At 39.8% G+C, this 18411-nt stretch overlaps 1 long non-coding RNA gene across 2 annotated transcripts in view; it reads left to right on the top strand.

Moving 5' to 3' along the window:
* The window catches only part of LOC105498738 (uncharacterized), a 628747-nt gene that overhangs the window by 144178 nt on the left and 466158 nt on the right, over positions 1-18411 (top strand). The window lies entirely within an intron of this gene.

The raw sequence follows: 18411 nt of genomic DNA, 5'->3' as shown, positions 1-18411 counted from the left end.
ATTATTTCAAACTGCAAAGGAAAAGCCACACAGTCTGCAAGTGAAGCTCAAGTTTCCAAGTTGGAAACCTGATTCCAGCTTGTTGTTGATACTGTGTTACCATAGATAAGACCACTCATTTTCTTTGAACCTCAGTTTTACAATCTAAAAGTCACAGAAGCAGGCCTAGGACTGCCCCCAAACCGATTTTTCAATTCCTAAAGCCTCCTGTTGTGTAACTACAAGAATGGAGCCTATCAACCTCACAAGTCTTTTCAGATTCACTTCCGCATGGGAAGATGCCTCCAGCTGTTCTCCAAATTCTAGCCACCAAGGGCAACCAGATGGACACTACATGCAAGTTTGCTGTTGTCACGAAATGTGCTGCATGAGAACCATGTCAAACTCAGTAGCTCAAACCACAAGTATTTATTCTTACAGATATGCAGATCCAGTTCAGGGTTGATAATGAAGCCGAGCTTGGCTGGGTGGCTCTGTTGCTCTTGGCCAAACTCATTCAGATGTCTGGGAGTTCTGGGAATCTGGTGGGGACTGGCTGATACAAGCTAGGCTCAGCATGGGCAGTTAGATCCTGTTGCCTAAGTCTCTCATCCTCTTACTGGATCCAGTGGGTCAGAGGGTCATGTCGTAGCAGAGGCACAAGAGAGAAGGCCAGTCATGCAGGGCTTTTCAAGTCTTTGGTCACAGTGCACTTGCTAACATTTATTTGGTAAGCCACATGGTCAAACCCAAAGCCAAAGGGTAGGGAAATGTGCTTCATCCTTTTAGGAGGAGGAGTTGCTAAATCACATGGTAAAACAGGTAGATACAGAGAGGGCTGAAGAGTTGGGCCATTGATGTTATCTACTAGATACCATTCTTTTGGCAACGTGAAGCTGCATATTTCACCTCCCACACACATTTGCACTGGTTGGTCTCAGGAAAAGATTTTCTTCACCTGATACCTGTCCTTAAAGAATGGAAGATCTGGGTCTACCTTCCTTGGGACTCATTTTTCTTGCTAATCAGGTATCCAGGATTGCACAGATCAGTGCTACTCAAAGTGCTGTTCAAGGCTGGCAGAATCAGCAATGCCTTGAGATTGTTGGAACAAATTCTTGGGCCCCATATCGGACCTATTGAATCAGAAACTCTGGGGATGGGGTCCAGGAATCTGCATTATGAAAGGTTTTCTGGGTGAGTCTAATGCTCAGTAAAGTTTGAAAAACACTGGTATGGATCGAATCTTTGCCACGATGTTTCTGGTAGCATCATTCTTACGTTACCTTGTCTTCTGTTATTTTGAGCTACCATCTTTCATTACCTGACCTTTCTATTGGGGGTGTCAGGATGATAATAATCCAAGGTAGCGACCTTCTTTACTGGACCACGGGCCAAAATCAGCTTCTGGATACTTCTGTCCCACTTCAAGAGTGGAATTCTAGGAGACCATGTGTGGAAAACTGCAGAACAGAGCACTGCCCCAGCTGGTGCCCTGAGGCTTCATATCAAGTATGGAAAACATAGGAATAGGAGGTCACAGGCATATGCAAATCTTAATTTTTAAACTCTGCCCAATAGATACACATGTGCAATAGATACAGATGTGACACAAATAAATGTCACATTTGTATTGTCTCAATAATTTAGATGAATCACTCGACTTCACAGCTAGAGGTGAAGCAAATAAAAGACTGTTTCTTCATACTTCTAAGAGAGTGAAAGTCATGTTTTATGTGTTTGCAAAATTATTGGAGAGGGAGAACAGTCTTTGTTCCCCCTTGTCAGGGGAACTCTTGTCTAGGACTGTGTCAATCCTAGTAGTTTTATGCTTCATCTAAGGGGAGAGATGTTACATCTTGTTTCCATTTAGCAATTAATATAATTCTTTATTGAAAATATAATATTTAACCATACTATATAATATGATATAATTTAATATAACTCCTAAACAAATATACTGCTTCTCCATTCTCTTCTCACTTTGATATAGCAGAACTGGATTTATAAGGTTGAATATCAGCATTTAACATTCCTAAGATGAAAATATCCAAAGTGTCATAACTCAGCACAACTGTATGTTAACTGTGCACATTGTGTTTCACAGGGAAAGAAATGAAAGAAAATAAAGGAAAAGTAGGTAATTGCTCACAGGATAGAAGAAGATATTATCCTGCCAGTTTCTTCCTGGAACTGTATGCATCATGTCCTGTGTTTGTGATATAGCACAGGGAGTCATTGCTAACAATGAATAACATTATTGGGATGACAGCAGTGTAAGTGCAAAAGAAATTTGAGTTCTGACAAACCAGGCAGACACACACAACACGAAAAATGTATAATGCATCACCATGGCTGGTTGTGTCTGTGGCAGTTAAGATACTGATACTGATTGAGAGGCTCATCTGTTCATTTGATTGTGTCTCATGGTTTAAATCTCTCTAAAGGGTTGGGGTGGGGGTGGAAGAAGCTAGTTTGCTCTGATTGATGGTGCAAAGAGGGGGTTTTGGTCTGCTTCTCATGTAAATGTGAGGAATAAGCTTCTCTGAGTTTGCATTGATTTTATTATCAGAGATAATAAATGGATGAATTCTAAAAAAGGAGAGGCAATGTAAAAGCCTTGAAAGCTTTGAAAGTTGCTGTGTTAACCACACAGCTGGTTACAGATACCTTTGCTAGTGTTGCTGTCACTGTTTATTTGATAACTCGATCCTTTATGGAAGAGAACTTGGAGCCACAGTTTATTTTTTTTCCCTTTTCCTCTCACACCCAAATTCATGAGACCTGCCATCTTCCCTTCCTCAGTGTTTCCAGAATGTATGTTTTCTTTTCATTTCTGCGGTCACTGTCTTCTTCATCCCCAGCCTAATCATTTCTCGATTTGACCTTTGCCAAAGCTACCTAACTGGTTTCCCTACCTCCAGTATTGGAAGTCCTTCTTTGAGGTGGACATTGGTGACATTTTTATCCTTTAAATCATAAAGTCTTCCATGGTGCTTCATCCATCACCCATGACAATGCCCTCCAATGAGAATGCACAAGAGGACCAGATAGGTTATAGGAGAGACATTAGGAAACACACATATGCACACACAAATGATTCTAAAGAATTAAGAAATTATCAGTTAATACAAGGAGTGATAATGGTACCTGTATTCCATCCATGTGTCACGTCTGTAGTTGAGGTTATCAATGGAAAGAGAGGGAATTCCGTAACACAGAGCAGTAGACAGCAGTGTCCTTTTGAACCTGCTTAACTGGGCTTACAGATTACATCATCCAATTTTAACCAAAAGAACTCCCAGAAAAATGGGTAAGTGACTTACAAAGCAATAATAAGACAATGGCAGAGCTGGAACTTTGCCTTCTTTTGGCACAACCTCTTTCTCAGCCACATTATGGGGCAGAAACAATAATGAATGACCTAATTAGATCTGAGAAAGAGTCAGCCAAAAAAGAAATGGAAATTATCAAGAAGATTATTTTAATCATTAACAAAGAACCTCTGAAGCAGTGTAATCTATGCCTTGAGATATTAGCTAATGATAGTAGTAGATATATGTAATGAGCATACATTATGTTTGCTTATGTAATTCTTTTTAGCTGATGGGATGCACCATGAAAAACTAGCTCACATGATGAGTTTCAAGCTCCTCATTGTGGAATGCCAAACCATCACACCTCAGCTTCTAGCTTTAGCCTTAGTTATTATCTGTCCATTCCCTCATTTCACTAGACTCTCCCAACTAATTATCTGTGTGACTTTGGGCAAGTCACTTAACCCCTCTGGGCTTCTGATTCCTTAGCTGGAAAATGTTTAGGAGTAGGACTAGAGGATTTTTGAAGGATTTGCCAATCCTATTGTAATAGGATTGCTAATAAAGGCATACCTGAGATGGCTAATAAAGACATAGCTGAGAGTGGATAATTTATAAAGCAAAGCGACTCACAGTTCCACACGGCTGGGGAGGCCTCAAAATCATGGTGGAAGGCAGGTGGAGCACAGTCACATTTTACATGGCAGCAGGCAAGAGAACATGTGCAGGGCAACTCCCCTTTATGAAATCATCAGATCTCCTGAGATTTGTCACTATCATGAGAACAGCAAGGGAAAAACCCACCCCCATGATTCAGTTACCTTCCACCAGGTCTCTCCCATGACATGTGGGGATTATTAAAATTCAAGGTGAGATTTGGGTGGGGACATGGAGCCGAACCGTATCAACTGCACAAGTTTTCCTTGACTTATGATGTGGGCTATGTCTTGATAAACCCATTGTTTAAGTAGAGAATATAACAAGTTGAAAATACACTTAATAGCCAGATAAACCCATTGTAAAGTAAAAAAATTAAAAGTCCGGATGCTTCTTAAATTCTAGTGGATTTGGGTCCCATTAAAAAAGTGGAAAAATTATAAGTCAAACTATCCTAAGTTGGGGACCATCTGTAATTCAATTGTAATTTTATGTATCACCATTTAGGAATAAGATTTTTTTTATATGTGGAGTTTATTTCTTCAATTGTCAACATTTTTAGAAATTTCTCTATTTGTGATAGAATTTCATTAAAATATCTCACACTTCCTATTCTTCTTAAACAGAAAACGGAACATAATTTGACCTTTCTCTTGATAATATAAGATCATTAATATACTACAATTCACTATATTGCACTGTCCTCTTATATAATGTTATCTCTAATTGCCACTGAATTATGCAGCTTATTTGCCCTAATGCTAAATGGTTCCAGACTGCTATTCTTTCCAATTCTAATGCCTGACTTTATACTTGTTTCTTTTTTTTTTTTTTTGAATTTCACTTTAGGGAAGAGTATAAACATCTTTATTATTATTATTATTATTATTATTATTATTACTTTAAGTTCTAAGGTACATGTGTACAACATGCAGGTTTTTACATATGTATACATGTGCCATGTTGGTATGCTGCACCCAGTAACTCATCATTTACATTAGGTATATCTCCTAATGCTATCCCTCCCCCCTCCCCCCTCCCCACAATAGGCCACAGTGTGTGATGTTTCCCTTCCTGTGTCCAAGTGATCTCATTGTTCAATTCCCACCCATGAGTGAGAATATGCAGTGTTTAGTTTTCTGTTCTTGCAATAGTTTGCTGAGAATGATGGTTTCCAGCTGCACCCATATCCCTACAAAGGACACGAACTCATCCTTTTTTGTGGCTGCATAGTATTCCATGGTGTATATGTGCCACATTTTCTTAATCCAGTCTGTCACCGATGGACATTTGGGTTGATTCCAAGTCTTTGCTATTGTGAATAGTGCCGCAATAAACATATGTGTGCATGTGTCTTTATAGCAGCATGATTTATAATCCTTTGGGTATATCCCCAGTAATGGGATGGCAGGGTCAAATGGTATTTCTAGTTCTAGATCCTTGAGGAATTGCTACAGTGTTTTCCACAATGGTTGAACTAGTTTACAATCCCACCAACAGTGTAAAAGTGTTCCTATTTCTCCACATCCTCTCCAGCACCTGTTGTTTCCTGACTTTTTAATGATCGCCATTCTAACTGGTGTGAGATGGTATCTCATTGTGGTTTTGATTTGCATTTCTCTGATGGCCAGTGATAATGAGCATTTTTTCATGTGTCTGTTGGCTGTATGAATGTCTTCTTTTGAGAAATGTCTGTTCATATCCTTTGCCCACTTTTTGATGGGGTTGTTTGTTTTTTTCTTGTAAATGTGTTTTAGTTCTTTGTAGTTCTGGATATTAACCCTTTGTCAGATGAGTAGATTGCAAAAATGTTCTCCCATTCTGTAGGTTGCCTGTTCACTCTGATGGTAGTTTCTTTTGCTGTGCAGAAGCTTTTTAGTTTAATTAGATCCCATTTGTCAATTTTGGCTTTTGTTGCCGTTGCTTTTGGTGTTTTAGACATGAAGTCCTTGCCCATGCCTATGTCCTGAATGGTATTAGCTAGGTTTTCTTCTAGGGTTTTTATGGTATTAGGTCTAACAGTTAAGTCTGTAATCCATCTTGAGTTAACTTTCGTATAAGGAGTAAGGAAAGGATCCAGTTTCAGCTTTCTACTTATGGCTAGCCAGTTTTCCCAGCACCATTTATTAAATGGGGAATCCTTTCCCCATTTCTTGTTTTTGTCAGGTTTGTCAAGGATCAGATGGCTGTAGATGTGTGGTATTATTTCTGAGGACTCTGTTCTGTTCCATTGGTCTATATCTCTGTTTTGGTACCAGTACCATGCTGTTTTGGTTACTGTAGCCTTGTAGTATAGTTTGAAGTCAGGTAGCGTGATCCCTCCAGCTTTGTTCTTTTGGCTTAGGATTGCCTTGGCAATGCGGGCTCTTTTTTGGCTCCATATGTACTTTAAAACAGTTTTTTCCAATTCTGTGAAGAAACTCATTGGTAGCTTAATGGGGATGGCATTGAATCTATAAATTACCTTGGGCAGTATGGCCATTTTCGAAATATTGATTCTTCCTATCCATGAGCATGGTATGTTCTTCCATTTGTTTGTATCCTCTTTTATTTCACTGAGCAGTGGTTTGTAGTTCTCCTTGAAGAGGTCCTTTACATCCCTTGTAAGTTGGATTCCTAGGTATTTTATTGTCTTTGAAGCTATTGTGAATGGGAGTTCATTCATGATTTGGCTCTATGTTTGTCTGTTACTGGTGTATAAGAATGCTTGTGATTTTTGCACATTGATTTTGTATCCTGAGACTTTGCTGAAGTTGCTTATCAGCTTAAGGAGATTTTGGGCTGAGACAATGGGGTTTTCTAAATATACAATCATGTCATATGCAAAGAGGGACAATTTGACTTCTTCTTTTCCTAACTGAATACCCTTATTTTCTTTCTCTTGCCTGATTGCCCTAGCCAGAACTTCCAACACTATGTTGAATAGGAGTGGTGAGAGAGGGCATCCCCGTCTTGTGCCAGTTTTCAAAGGGAATGCTTCCAGTTTTTGCCCAATCAGTATGATATTGGCTGTGGGTTTTTCATAAGTAGCTCTTGTTATTTTGAGATATGTTCCATCAATACCGAATTTATTGAGAGTTTTTAACATGAAGGGCTGTTGAATTTTGTCAAAGGCCTTTTCTGCATCTATTGAGATAATCATGTGGTTTTTGTCTTTGGTTCTGTTTATATGCTGGATTACGTTTATTGATTTGCATATGTTGAACCAACTTTGTATCCCAGGGATGAAGCCCACTTGATCATGGTGGATAAGCTTTTTGATGTGCTGCTGGATTCGGTTTGCCAGTATTTTATTGAGGATTTTTGCATCGATGTTCATCAGGGATATTGGTCTAAAATTCTCTTTTTTTGTTGTGTCTCTGCCAGGCTTTGGTATCAGGATGATGTTGGCCTCATAAAATGAGTTAGGGAGGATTCCCTCTTTTTCTATTGATTGGAATAGTTTCAGAAGGAATGGTACCAACTCCTCCTTGTACCTCTGGTAGAATTCGGCTGTGGATCTGTCTGGTCCTGGACTTTTTTTTGGTTGGTAGGCTATTAAATATTGCCTCAATTTCAGAGCCTACTATTGGTCTATTCAGGGATTCAACTTCTTCCTGGTTTAGTCTTGGGAGAGTGTAAGTGTCCAGGAAATTATCCATTCCTTCTAGGATTTCTAGTTTATTTGCGTAGAGGTGTTTATAGTATTCTCTGATGGTAGTTGGTATTTCTGTGGGGTTGGTGGTGATATCCCCTTTATCATTTTTTATTGTGTCTGTTTGATTCTTCTCTCTTTTCTTCTTTATTGGTCTTGCTAGTGGTCTATCAATTTTGTTGATTTTTTCAAAAAACCAGCTCCTGGATTCATTGATTTTTTTTGAAGGGTTTTCTGTGTCTCTATCTCCTTCAGTTCTGCTCTGATCTTAGTTATTTCTTGCCTTCTGCTAGCTTTTGAACGCGTTTGCTCTTGCTTCTCTAGTTTTTTTAATTGTGATGTTAGGGTGTCAATTTTAGATCTTTCCTGCTTTCTCTTGTGGGCATTTAGTGCTATAAATTTCCCTCTACACACAGCTTTAAATGTGTCCCAGAGATTCTGGTATGTTGTATCTTTGTTCTCATTGGTTTCAAAGAACATCTTTATTTCTGCCTTCATTTCGTTATGTACCCAGTAGTCATTCAGGAGCAGGTTATTCAGTTTCCATGTAGTTGAGCGGTTTTGATTGAGTTTCTTAGTCCTGAGTTCTAGTTTGATCGCAGTGGTCTGAGAGACAGTTTATTATAATTTCTATTCTCTTACATTTGCTGAGGAGTGCTTTACTTCCAAGTATGTGGTCAATTTTGGAATAAGTGCAATGTGGTGCTGAGAAGAATGTATATTCTGTTGATTTGAGGTGGAGAGTTCTGTAGATGTCTATTGGGTCCGCTTCGTGTAGAGTTGAGTTCAATTCCTGGATATCCTTGTTAACTTTGTGTCTCGTTGATCTATCTAATGTTGACAGTGGGGTGTTGAAGTCTCCCATTATTATTCTTTGGGAGTCAAGTCTCTGTAAGTCTCTAAGGACTTGCTTTATGAATCTGGGTGCTCCTGTATTGGGTGCATAAATATTTAGGATAGTTAGCTCTTCCTGATGAATTGATCCCTTTACCAATATGTAATGGCCTTCTTTGTCTCTTTTGATCTTTGATGGTTTAAAGTCTGTTTTATCAGAGACTAGGATTGCAACCCCTGCTTTTTTGTGTTTTCCATTTGCTTGGTAGATCTTTCTCCATCCCTTTATTTTGAGCCTATGTGTGTCTCTGCATGTGAGATGGGTCTTCTGAATACAGCAAACTGATGGGTCTTGACTCTTTATCCAATTTGCCAGTCTGTGTCTTTTAATTGGACCATTTAGTCCAATTAAATTTAGTCCATTTACATTTAAGGTTAATATTGTTATGTGTGAACTTGATCCTGTCATTATGATATTAGCTGGTTATTTTGCTTGTTAGTTGATGCAGTTTCTTCCTAGCATCAATGGTCTTTACATTTTGGTATGTTTTTGCAATGGCTGGTTCTGGTTGTTCCTTTCCATGTTTAGTGCTTCCTTCAGGATCTCTTGTAGGGCAGGCCTGGTGGTGACAAAATCTCTCTTGTCTGTAAAGGATTTTATTTCTCCTTCACTTATGAAACTTAGTTTGACTGTATATGAAATTCTGGGTTGAAAATTCTTTTCTTTAAGAATGTTGAATATTGGCCCCCACTGTCTTCTGGCTTGTAGAGTTTCTGCTGAGAGATCTGCTGTTAGTCTGATGGGCTTCCCTGTGTGGGTAACCCGACATTTCTCTCTGGCTGCCCTTAACATTTTTTCCTTCATTTCAACTTTCGTGAATCTGGCAATTATGTGTCTTGGAGTTGCTGTTCTCGAGGAGTATCTTTGTGGAGTTCTCTGTATTTCCTGAAGTTCAATGTTGGCCTGCCTTACTAGGTTGGTGAAGTTCTCCTGGATGATATCCTGCAGAGTGTTTTCCAACTTGGTTCCATTTTCCCCGTCACTTTCAGGCACACCAATCAGATATAGATTTGGTCTTTTCACATAATCCCATATTTCTTGGAGGCTTTGTTCATTTCTTTCTACTCTTTTTTTATCTAAACTTCTCACTTCATTTCATTCATTTGATCTTCAATCACTGATACTCTTTCTTCCAGTTGATCGAGTCGGTTAATGAAGCTTGTGCATTTGTCACGTGATTCTCGTGTCATGGTTTTCATCTCTATCAGTTCATTTATGGTCTTCTCTGCATTGATTATTCTAGTTATCCATTCATCCATTCTTTTTTCAAGGTTTTTAGTTTCTTTGTGCTGGTTATGTAGTTCCTCCTTTAGTTCTGAGAATTTTGATTGACTGAAGCCTTCTTCTCTCAACTCGTCAAAGTCATTCTCCATCCAGCTTTATTCCATTGCTGGTGATGAACTGCGTTCCTTTGGACAGGGAGACATGCTCTGATTTTTTGAATTTCCAGCTTTTCTGCACTGCTTTTTCCCCATCTTTGTGGTTTTATCTGCCTTTGGTCTTTGATGATGGTGATGTACTGATGAGGTTTTGGTGTGGATGTCCTTTCTGTTTGTTAGTTTTCCTTCTAACAGTGAGGACCATCAGCTGCAGGTCTGTTGGAGTTTGCTTGAGGTCCACTCCAGACCCTGTTTGCCTGGGTATCAGCAGAGGAGGCTGCAGAAGATAGAATAATGCTGAAAAGCGAGTGTTACTATCTGATTCTTGTCTGGAAGCTTCGTCTCAGAAATGTACCCAGCCATGTGAGGTGTGGGGTGTCGGTCTGCACCCAGTGGGGGATTTCTCCCATTTAGGGTACTCAGGGGTCAGGGACCCACTTGAGCAGGCAGTCTGTCCATTCTCAGATCTCAACCTCCATGCTGGGAGAACCACTGCTCTCTTCAAAACTGTCAGACAGAAACATTTACATGTGCAGAGATTTCGGCTGCTTTTTGTTTAACTGTGCCCTGTCCCAGAGGTAGAGTCTACAGAGGCAGGCAGGCCTCCTTGGGCTGCGGTGGGCTTCACCCAATTCGAGCTTCCCAGGGGCTTTGTTTACCTACTTAAGCCTCAGCAATGGTAGGCACCCCTCCCCCAGCCTTGCTGCAGCCTTGCAGTTAGATCTCAGACTGCTGTGCTAGCAATGAGGGAGGCTCCGTGGCTGTGGGACCCTCTGGGCCAGCTGTGGGATATAATCTCCTGGTGTGCAGTTTGCTAAGACCCTTGGTAAAGCACAGTATTAGGGTGGGAGTTACCTGATTTTCCAGGTGTTGTGTGTCTCAGTTTCCCTTGGCTAGGAAAAGGAATTCCCTTCCCCCTTGTGCTTCCCAGGTGAGGTGATGCCTCGCCCTTCTTCAGCTCTCACTGGTAGAGCTGCATGCGCTGACCAACACCGACTGTCCGACATGCCCCCGTGAGATGAACCCGGTACCTCAGTTGAAAATGCAGAAATCACCCGTCTTCTGTGTCGCTCACGCTGGGAGCTGGAGGCTGGAGCTATTCCTATTCGGCCATCTTGGGTGTCCCCCAGTACTTGTTTCTTACAACCAAGTTGTGAAGTGATACTGATACTTCATACTCATTCGTTGTACATGCCCTCCTCTCCCATCTGTCATCTTTCAACTTTCTGGCTGTAAGGTGGAATGGGCTGGGAAAAGAGACCTATGTATAAAGTAATAGTGGTTATAGAACCATTTAACCACCCTATACTATGCTTAAGTGCAGGGTGAAGGATGTGAAGTAAGACTGGGATTCAAAACTTAACTCCTCCATGCCTCAGTAGCCTCATCTGATAAATGGTGGGAATTAAATCAGATACTGATTGCAACTTGTTAGAGTAATACCTTGCAGTTCTAAACACCAACACATTTTAACAAGAAGATCAATAATAATGCATAGGTTTATTAAATGATCATTATGTGGCAGACACTTTGCTAGGCACTTTATGTAGATCTACACATTTGGTCCCCACAAAGGTTTTGTGTCTCCCAGATGTGTCTCCCAGAATCTCTCTTTTACCTATGAAGAAATGAAGATGATTATTCTTCTTCTTTTTTTCATGTGCCACTTTTAATTCTTTAAATTTTAATAGCTTTTGGGGTACAAGTGGTTTTTGGTTACATGGATGAATTACATACTGGTGAATTATGAGATTTTAGTACACCTGTCACCTGAGTAGGGTATAGTTTGTGCCCAATATATAGTTTTTTATCCCATACCCCTCTACTACCCTCCCCCTTCTGAGTCTCCAGAGTTCATTTTATCACTCTGTATGCCTTTGTGTCCTCATACCTTAGCTCCCACTTATAAGTGAGAACATATGGTATTTATTTTTTTTTATTCCTGAGTTACTTCTCTTAGAATAAGGCCTCCAGCTCCATCCAAATTGCTGCAAAAGACATTATTTAATTGAACTTTATGGCTGAGTAGTACTCCATGGTGTATATATGACACATTATCTTTATCCACTCATTGGTCGATGGGCACTTAGGTTGCTTGCATATCTTTGCAGTTGTAAATTGGGGTATGGTAAACATACATATGCATGTGTCTTTTTGATAGAATGACTTCTTTCCCTTTGAATAGGCACCCAGTAGTGGGATTGCTGGATCAAATGGTAGATCTACTTTTAGTTCTTTAAGGAATCTCCATACTATTTCCATAGTGGTTGTACTAATTTACATTACCACCAGCAATGTGTAAGCATTCCCCTTTCACCACATCCACACCAACATCTATTGTTTTTTGATTTTTTAATACTGGCCATTATTGCAGGAGTAGGGTTATATCTCATTGTGATTTTAATTTGCATTTGCCTGATATTTAGTGATGTTGAGTATTTTTTTCATATGCTTGTTGGCCATTTGCATATCTTCTTTTGAGAAATGTCTATTCATGTCATTTGCCCACTTTTTGATGGGATTGCTTATTTCTTTCTTGCTGATTTATCTGAGTTTCTTGTAGATTCTGGATACTAGTCTTTTGTCAGATGCATAGTTTGAAAATATTTTCTCCCATTCTGTGGATCATCTGTTTACTTCGTTGATTTTTTTTTTTTTTTTTTTTTTTTTTTTTGCTGTGCAGAAGCTTTTCAGTTTAGTCAGGTCCCATTTATTTATGTTCGTTTGCGTTGCATTTGCTTTTGAGGTTTTAGTCATGAATTCTTTGCCTAGGCCAATGTCCAGAAGAGTTTTCCTAAGGTTATCTTCCAGAATTTTTATGGTTTTAGGTCTTTTGAGTTGATTTTTGTATAAGGTGAGAGATCAGTTTCATTCTTTTACATGAAGCTAGTCAGTTTACCTAGCACCATTTATTAAATAGGGTATCCTTTCCCTAGTTTATGTTTTTGCATGCTTTGCCAAAGATCACTTGGTTGTAAGTATTTGGCTTTATTTCCGGGTTCTCTATTCTGTTCCATTGGTCTGTGTGACCACTTTTATACCAGTACCATACTGTTTTGGTAACTATAGCTTTGTTGTATAACTTGAAGTCCAGTAATGTGATGCCTCCAGATTTGTTCTTTTTGCTTAGGCTTGCTTTGGCTATACAAGCTCTTTTTTGGTTCCATATGAGAAATCAATGGCATACCTTGGTTTCATCGAGGTTACACACCTTGCTGGCCATCCTATGTGGGGAAGGTGCTTTGCCTACTACCACTCTTCATCTTCAGCCAGGCTATAGCAGGGATGGTGGATTCTCCTTGATTTTTAATCTTCAGAAGGTCTGGTTGTTTTCTTTCCACCTGGGCCTCTGCCAAGCACCTGATGAACAACAACTGTAATGATGTTCTAGTTGCCTTTTAAATAATCTAAATTGTCATATGACAGTGATGTTCTCAGGGCAGGGTCTGTGTTTAGTCATGTCTCTGGCCTCAGGAACTAGAAAATCATCCAGTTTATATTAAATGTTCTGAGTGGGATGAGACTTTAAGTTAAAATCAGTTTCCATATTTTTTTCCTTCTATGTTCTAAAAATTAACTCTCTTGTCATTACAAAAAGTTGAGGGAAGTTGGGATCCTGGAAAGAAATTATCTGTCAGGAAGCGGTGGCATTCGCATTTTCCACTGTGGGATGACACTTGCTGCTCCTATAGGACAATTAGCAACTCTTGGAATAGGGGAAAGGTCTTAAGCAGGTGGTGTTTTCCAGGCTTTGGGCTTGATCCTTTGGCCAGGGAGGAGAAGGGAACGGGAAGAAAAAATCAAGAACACCACTTATGAAGCCTCTGTTCAAGAATGTATCATATTTCAGAATTGCCATGCAAACAGTCACTTCAGATGGGAATTTGGGCATGCTCAGTTTGGTGCCAAATCCCCAGATGCATGATGTAAAATAGTTCACAGATGGACTTGAAAAACAGCAGGATGTAGCTGATTATTTAAGTGGTGAAAAGTCCTCTTGATATATCAACTCACAGCCTAGAAACATCATAACATTCTCTACCTGTCCTTCAGAGGGAAAGCTGGAGAAGCAGAAAGGAGGCTGGTCTCACCTGCTTCCTTTAGGGAGTAGAGAATGAACTTGTGAATTGAGAATGAAGCAGGCAGCATCAGCTCTATGAAAGTGAGCTCTGAGAAGTGATGTGCTCATTTATTCTCCTCCCCACCTTCCATCTCTCCCTCTTAACTCTCTCCCCCAAAATAATTAAATGCAAAAGCTACTTGAGTGCAATGGTAAGTTACAAATTTAAACCCACAAAAGTCAGAAACTGTAGAACTGAAGGTCCTTAGGGGGACGTTAACTTTGCCACTTTTATATCATTATAGTAAGCTATTCATTTAATAGCCTAATTTGTAATCACAAATACCATGGGAAATTTTGCTGTACCAACCTCTGGCTTCAGTTTTCCTGACTTGGTTGGTGATTTTGAATGTTGTAACCTTCAGAAATGCATATTTTTAGCATTTAGCAGTCCAGATCACTGGCAGATTAAATTACTTATTGGCCACATTTTTCTCAGCTCTATACCCTTTCCAATATACAATGAACTTGGCAAAGTCTAATGAAGGTACATCTATAAAGATAAGATTAAATAATATAATTGTGCTGTTTCCATGTATTTAGCTGATTTGTATGGCCTAATGAAAGCTTATTTTTACCTGGAGGATAGTCATAGGGAGCTATGAATTAACCAGTGATAAAGATTCTGTTTTGAATTTGTCCGTAAAGGACCCCTCTGCTCAATTGAGTGCACTATGGGGCCTAATTAATGTATCCATACTCTTCGTCCTGTGAGTCCTGTGAGTTTGTAACTCCTTCTTACACCACAGTGGGCTTGATCATGTGATTCACTTTGGCAAATGTGACACACACAGAGGCTTGAAAAGCACTTGAGATTTTCTGCTTATTATCTTAAGCATATCCTTGAGCTAGCCTTCTAGATTTATAAAAGAGCCAAATCATCCCAGCCAAGGCCACTCTAGACAAACCAGATCCTGGCCCACATTCTGGCTGACTGTATGCATGTGAGTGAGTTTGGCCAAGATCACCCAAACCTGGTCCAGATTAGGAGAACCACCCAGCCAACCTGTAGATGCAAAACAGACGATTAGGTAATGTTTTAAGCGAACAGCTTCAGTATGTTTGGAACTCATTATTATTGTATGACAATAGAAAACTGGTGCACTTCCCTAAACACTTTTTTTTTTTTTTTTGAGACGGAGTCTCGCTTTGTCACCCAGGCTGGAGTGCAGTGGCACGATCTCTGCTCACTGTAAGCTCTGCCTCCCGGGTTCACGGCATTCTCCTGCCTCAGCCTCCTGAGTAGCCAGGACTACAGGGCCCCGCCACCACGCCTAGCTAATTTTGTTTTTGTGTTTTTAGTAAAGACAGGGTTTCACCGTGTTAGCCAGGATGGTCTCGATCTCCTGACATCGTTATCTGCCCGCCTCGGCCTCCCAAAGTGTTGGGATTACAGGCGTGAGCCACCGCGCCTGGCCAAACCCCGCTTTTTAAACGTAGTTTGTTTGAAGGTTATGAGCTTCATATGGTAGAATCAAAACTTCTGGCATTAAGCCCTTCCTGCTATTCCACAGTCCCTGCTGGTAGGTGTTGCAGCACCACTTCGTATTTCTACTGCTATTTCACGCTGCAGAGAGAAATGCTATTCAAAAACACGTAGTGGGAGCTCTGGTTTCTGCAGCTTGCCCCCGCCTTCCCCACTTCTGTTCCCATCCCCTTTCCCATTCGAGACTCGGCTAGAGGCGGCAGCAGCTCTATGAGTCTTAGATGATCTTGTGAATGAGGTCTTCAATTCTCCATCTAAAAATGTGTTAAAGGCAGAAGAGTTTCTTGACACGCAACAGCAGGGGAGAAAGCCCCTGTATGAGGCAGCCTTCCACTTGACGGTGCATTTCGAAAGGCTTCATCAACAACCCCCAATTACAGCCAAGAAGTGCCCTATCTCTTCAGAAAGAGGACAGATCGTCTCCTCTCATCCTGATTCAAAGATCCCAAAGCACCAGATTCACACACCAAAAAGTGCATTTCTGACTACACAGGGTTTTAATGATTTTATTATATGCCTCACAATCTGTTCCTAAATCTGTTCCCATGTAGTTTACATTGACCAATTATTAGCTGGACTTAAGGACTTTTGTTTGGGGCATTAAAGATGGTAATGAGGGAATAATCTTCATTAGAATGACCAACTTTGATGAAAATGTAAATTGAAAATGTCTGATACAGTATTTTAGACTTATTGTTCCAGAGTAAATGGTTGTGATATTATCTCAGTCAGAGGAAAAGCCCCTGCCTGGACAAAAGCAAGCATCACCTTTAATAACCAACAGCATATGCTTAGCAATTGGAAATCTATGGTGAGTATTCTGTAGTGACATGGAAGTTATTTATGCTTCTGTTAGATGGCAGACAGTACAAATACTGGAAATTTAGCATTTTGTACAGAACACTGAAAGTGCTCTACAAGTTGAGTGTGAAAAGTGCTTGGGCTTTTGGCCAATGGAAGGTTGCTACATGCCCGTTGTGGGTAGGCTAAACAAAGAAGAAAGAGTGACCCACAGACTTGTTTTAGAGCACACTTCTATAAAATATAAGAGTCTGGCATTGCCTGATTGAATTTTATTTTTTTCTTACTACCAAGTTGTTAATTGATATTTCATACTACCTCATCGTGCGTGTTCTTTTCCAGTCTTTCAGCTTTCAACTTGCTGACTGTTAGGTGTCATGGGCCGGCTAGACAGACTTGTGTGGTTGTGCTCACACAGAGCTAATGAGTGAGGTATATACGGACTTAGCTAGACCTGTGTTCGAATTTTTTATTTACCATTTATTAGCTTCATGACCTTAGATAGCTCTAAGTTTCAAGAATCTCATTTTTAAAGTGGGAAAATGGAAAGATAATAGCTAACATAGCTTATTATGAGGATTAAATAAAACAATGTATGTATGTCTGGGGTGGGGACTGGAACACTTGGTAAATATTCCTGTCCCTGCTTTCCTCTGTGTTCTAACACTTAGAGAAGCTCATGATGTGCTACAGCAGAAAGAACTGGGCATATGAAATATTTTTTAGTACTCTGAATCCTCAGGGTAGCTCTACATGAAGCCAGCAGCTAGCTAATGAAGCCTGATTTCTTGGGCATTTGCCTCTTATGGCTGACTGGCTTGTTAACTGAATTATTCAAAGATTTTCATAATATGTTTGAATTTCTTATATCCATTCAGTGGCTAATGATTCCTAGCCAGGCCTGGGGCCTCAGTTGAGAGAGAAAAACATATCTGTTCAAAAGATGAGAAGTTTTTTTTTTTTAATTTAAGAAAATGATTATTATCCTGCTGGATACCTGCAATTATTAGTTTGAGATTCATTTGAAATTGGATGATTGGATAGTGACAGTGAATCTAGACAGTCAGCCTGGAAAGGAAGTTGCTTTATTGATTTATTTTCATAGGAACTCCCAGAGCTGATGATCACGAAAGGGGAGGAGGTTCAATATTTGAATATTATAGTCTACAGAAGGAAAAGTTGTGTTGGTCATTTGTAAGCCAGATAGCAAAATCTGAATTTTTCCAACTTGTTTAACCTCCCACTAATGCCATTGTTTTATATTACCATTAAGGTTAAAAATATCATCTATACGGATGTCATATCTATTTAGGGTGTTTATCTTACAAGCTCCCAGCCCTGTGGTGAGCTCTGGACTATTCATCTATATCACCAAGACATGCTTCTTAGATTTCTCTAAGGTGTTATATGCTTGTTTTTAAATACAAAGATATTCTTGGGACTATCTCCAGAGAGACACCTGTGCAACTGAAAAACGACCCTATTTGAGGTAACTGCTGGGTCCACATTAAAAATACAGTGAGGAGAAAGTATTTCTGACTTTGGCCGGGTAACATTTTTCTATTTTAATAGAAGGAATAGTGGGTTGGATGTGTTATCAGGAAGGAAGCTGTTCCCCTCTTTATTCAAATTATTTTCTTCTCTGGATCCAAAATGTTTGGGGATGCCAAACAAAGCCCCCCAAATTTTAACAAAGTTTAACATTAAAATTTTAGCATACTATCAAAGCAAGAAAAACTCATTTTTTTTCCCATTGGTGGTTACTTAGCCAGATAAAAAAGCTCTATCTGTAAGCATCTTCCCATTTAAAAGAGAAATATAAGAAAGAGAAGCACCCAGATTGAAGGAGTATACATGGTTAACCATAAATAGTTAGAATTTGTGAATAGCTTTACATCTATAATTCAGGTGCCTTGTTAGCAAAACGTTTATGCTTGTCTGTGAGCCAGTTCTCTTCAAAATGTTTATTTATTTATTTTTCCTCTTATATCCTCTGAAGAAGGTTGGTTTGTTGGATTTTGTTTTTTGAGATGGAGTCTTGCTCTGTCACCCAGCTGTAGTGGAGTGGTGCGATCTTGGCTCACTGCAAGATCTGCCTGCCAGGTTCAAGCCGTTCTCCTGCCTCAGCCTCCTGAGTAGCTGG

This window comes from Macaca nemestrina, chromosome 14, assembly GCF_043159975.1.
Source record: "Macaca nemestrina isolate mMacNem1 chromosome 14, mMacNem.hap1, whole genome shotgun sequence".
Taxonomy (NCBI): Eukaryota; Metazoa; Chordata; class Mammalia; order Primates; family Cercopithecidae; genus Macaca; species Macaca nemestrina.
The sequence above is the reverse complement of the archived record's forward strand: the minus strand, read 5'-3'. Positions and strand labels throughout refer to the sequence as shown.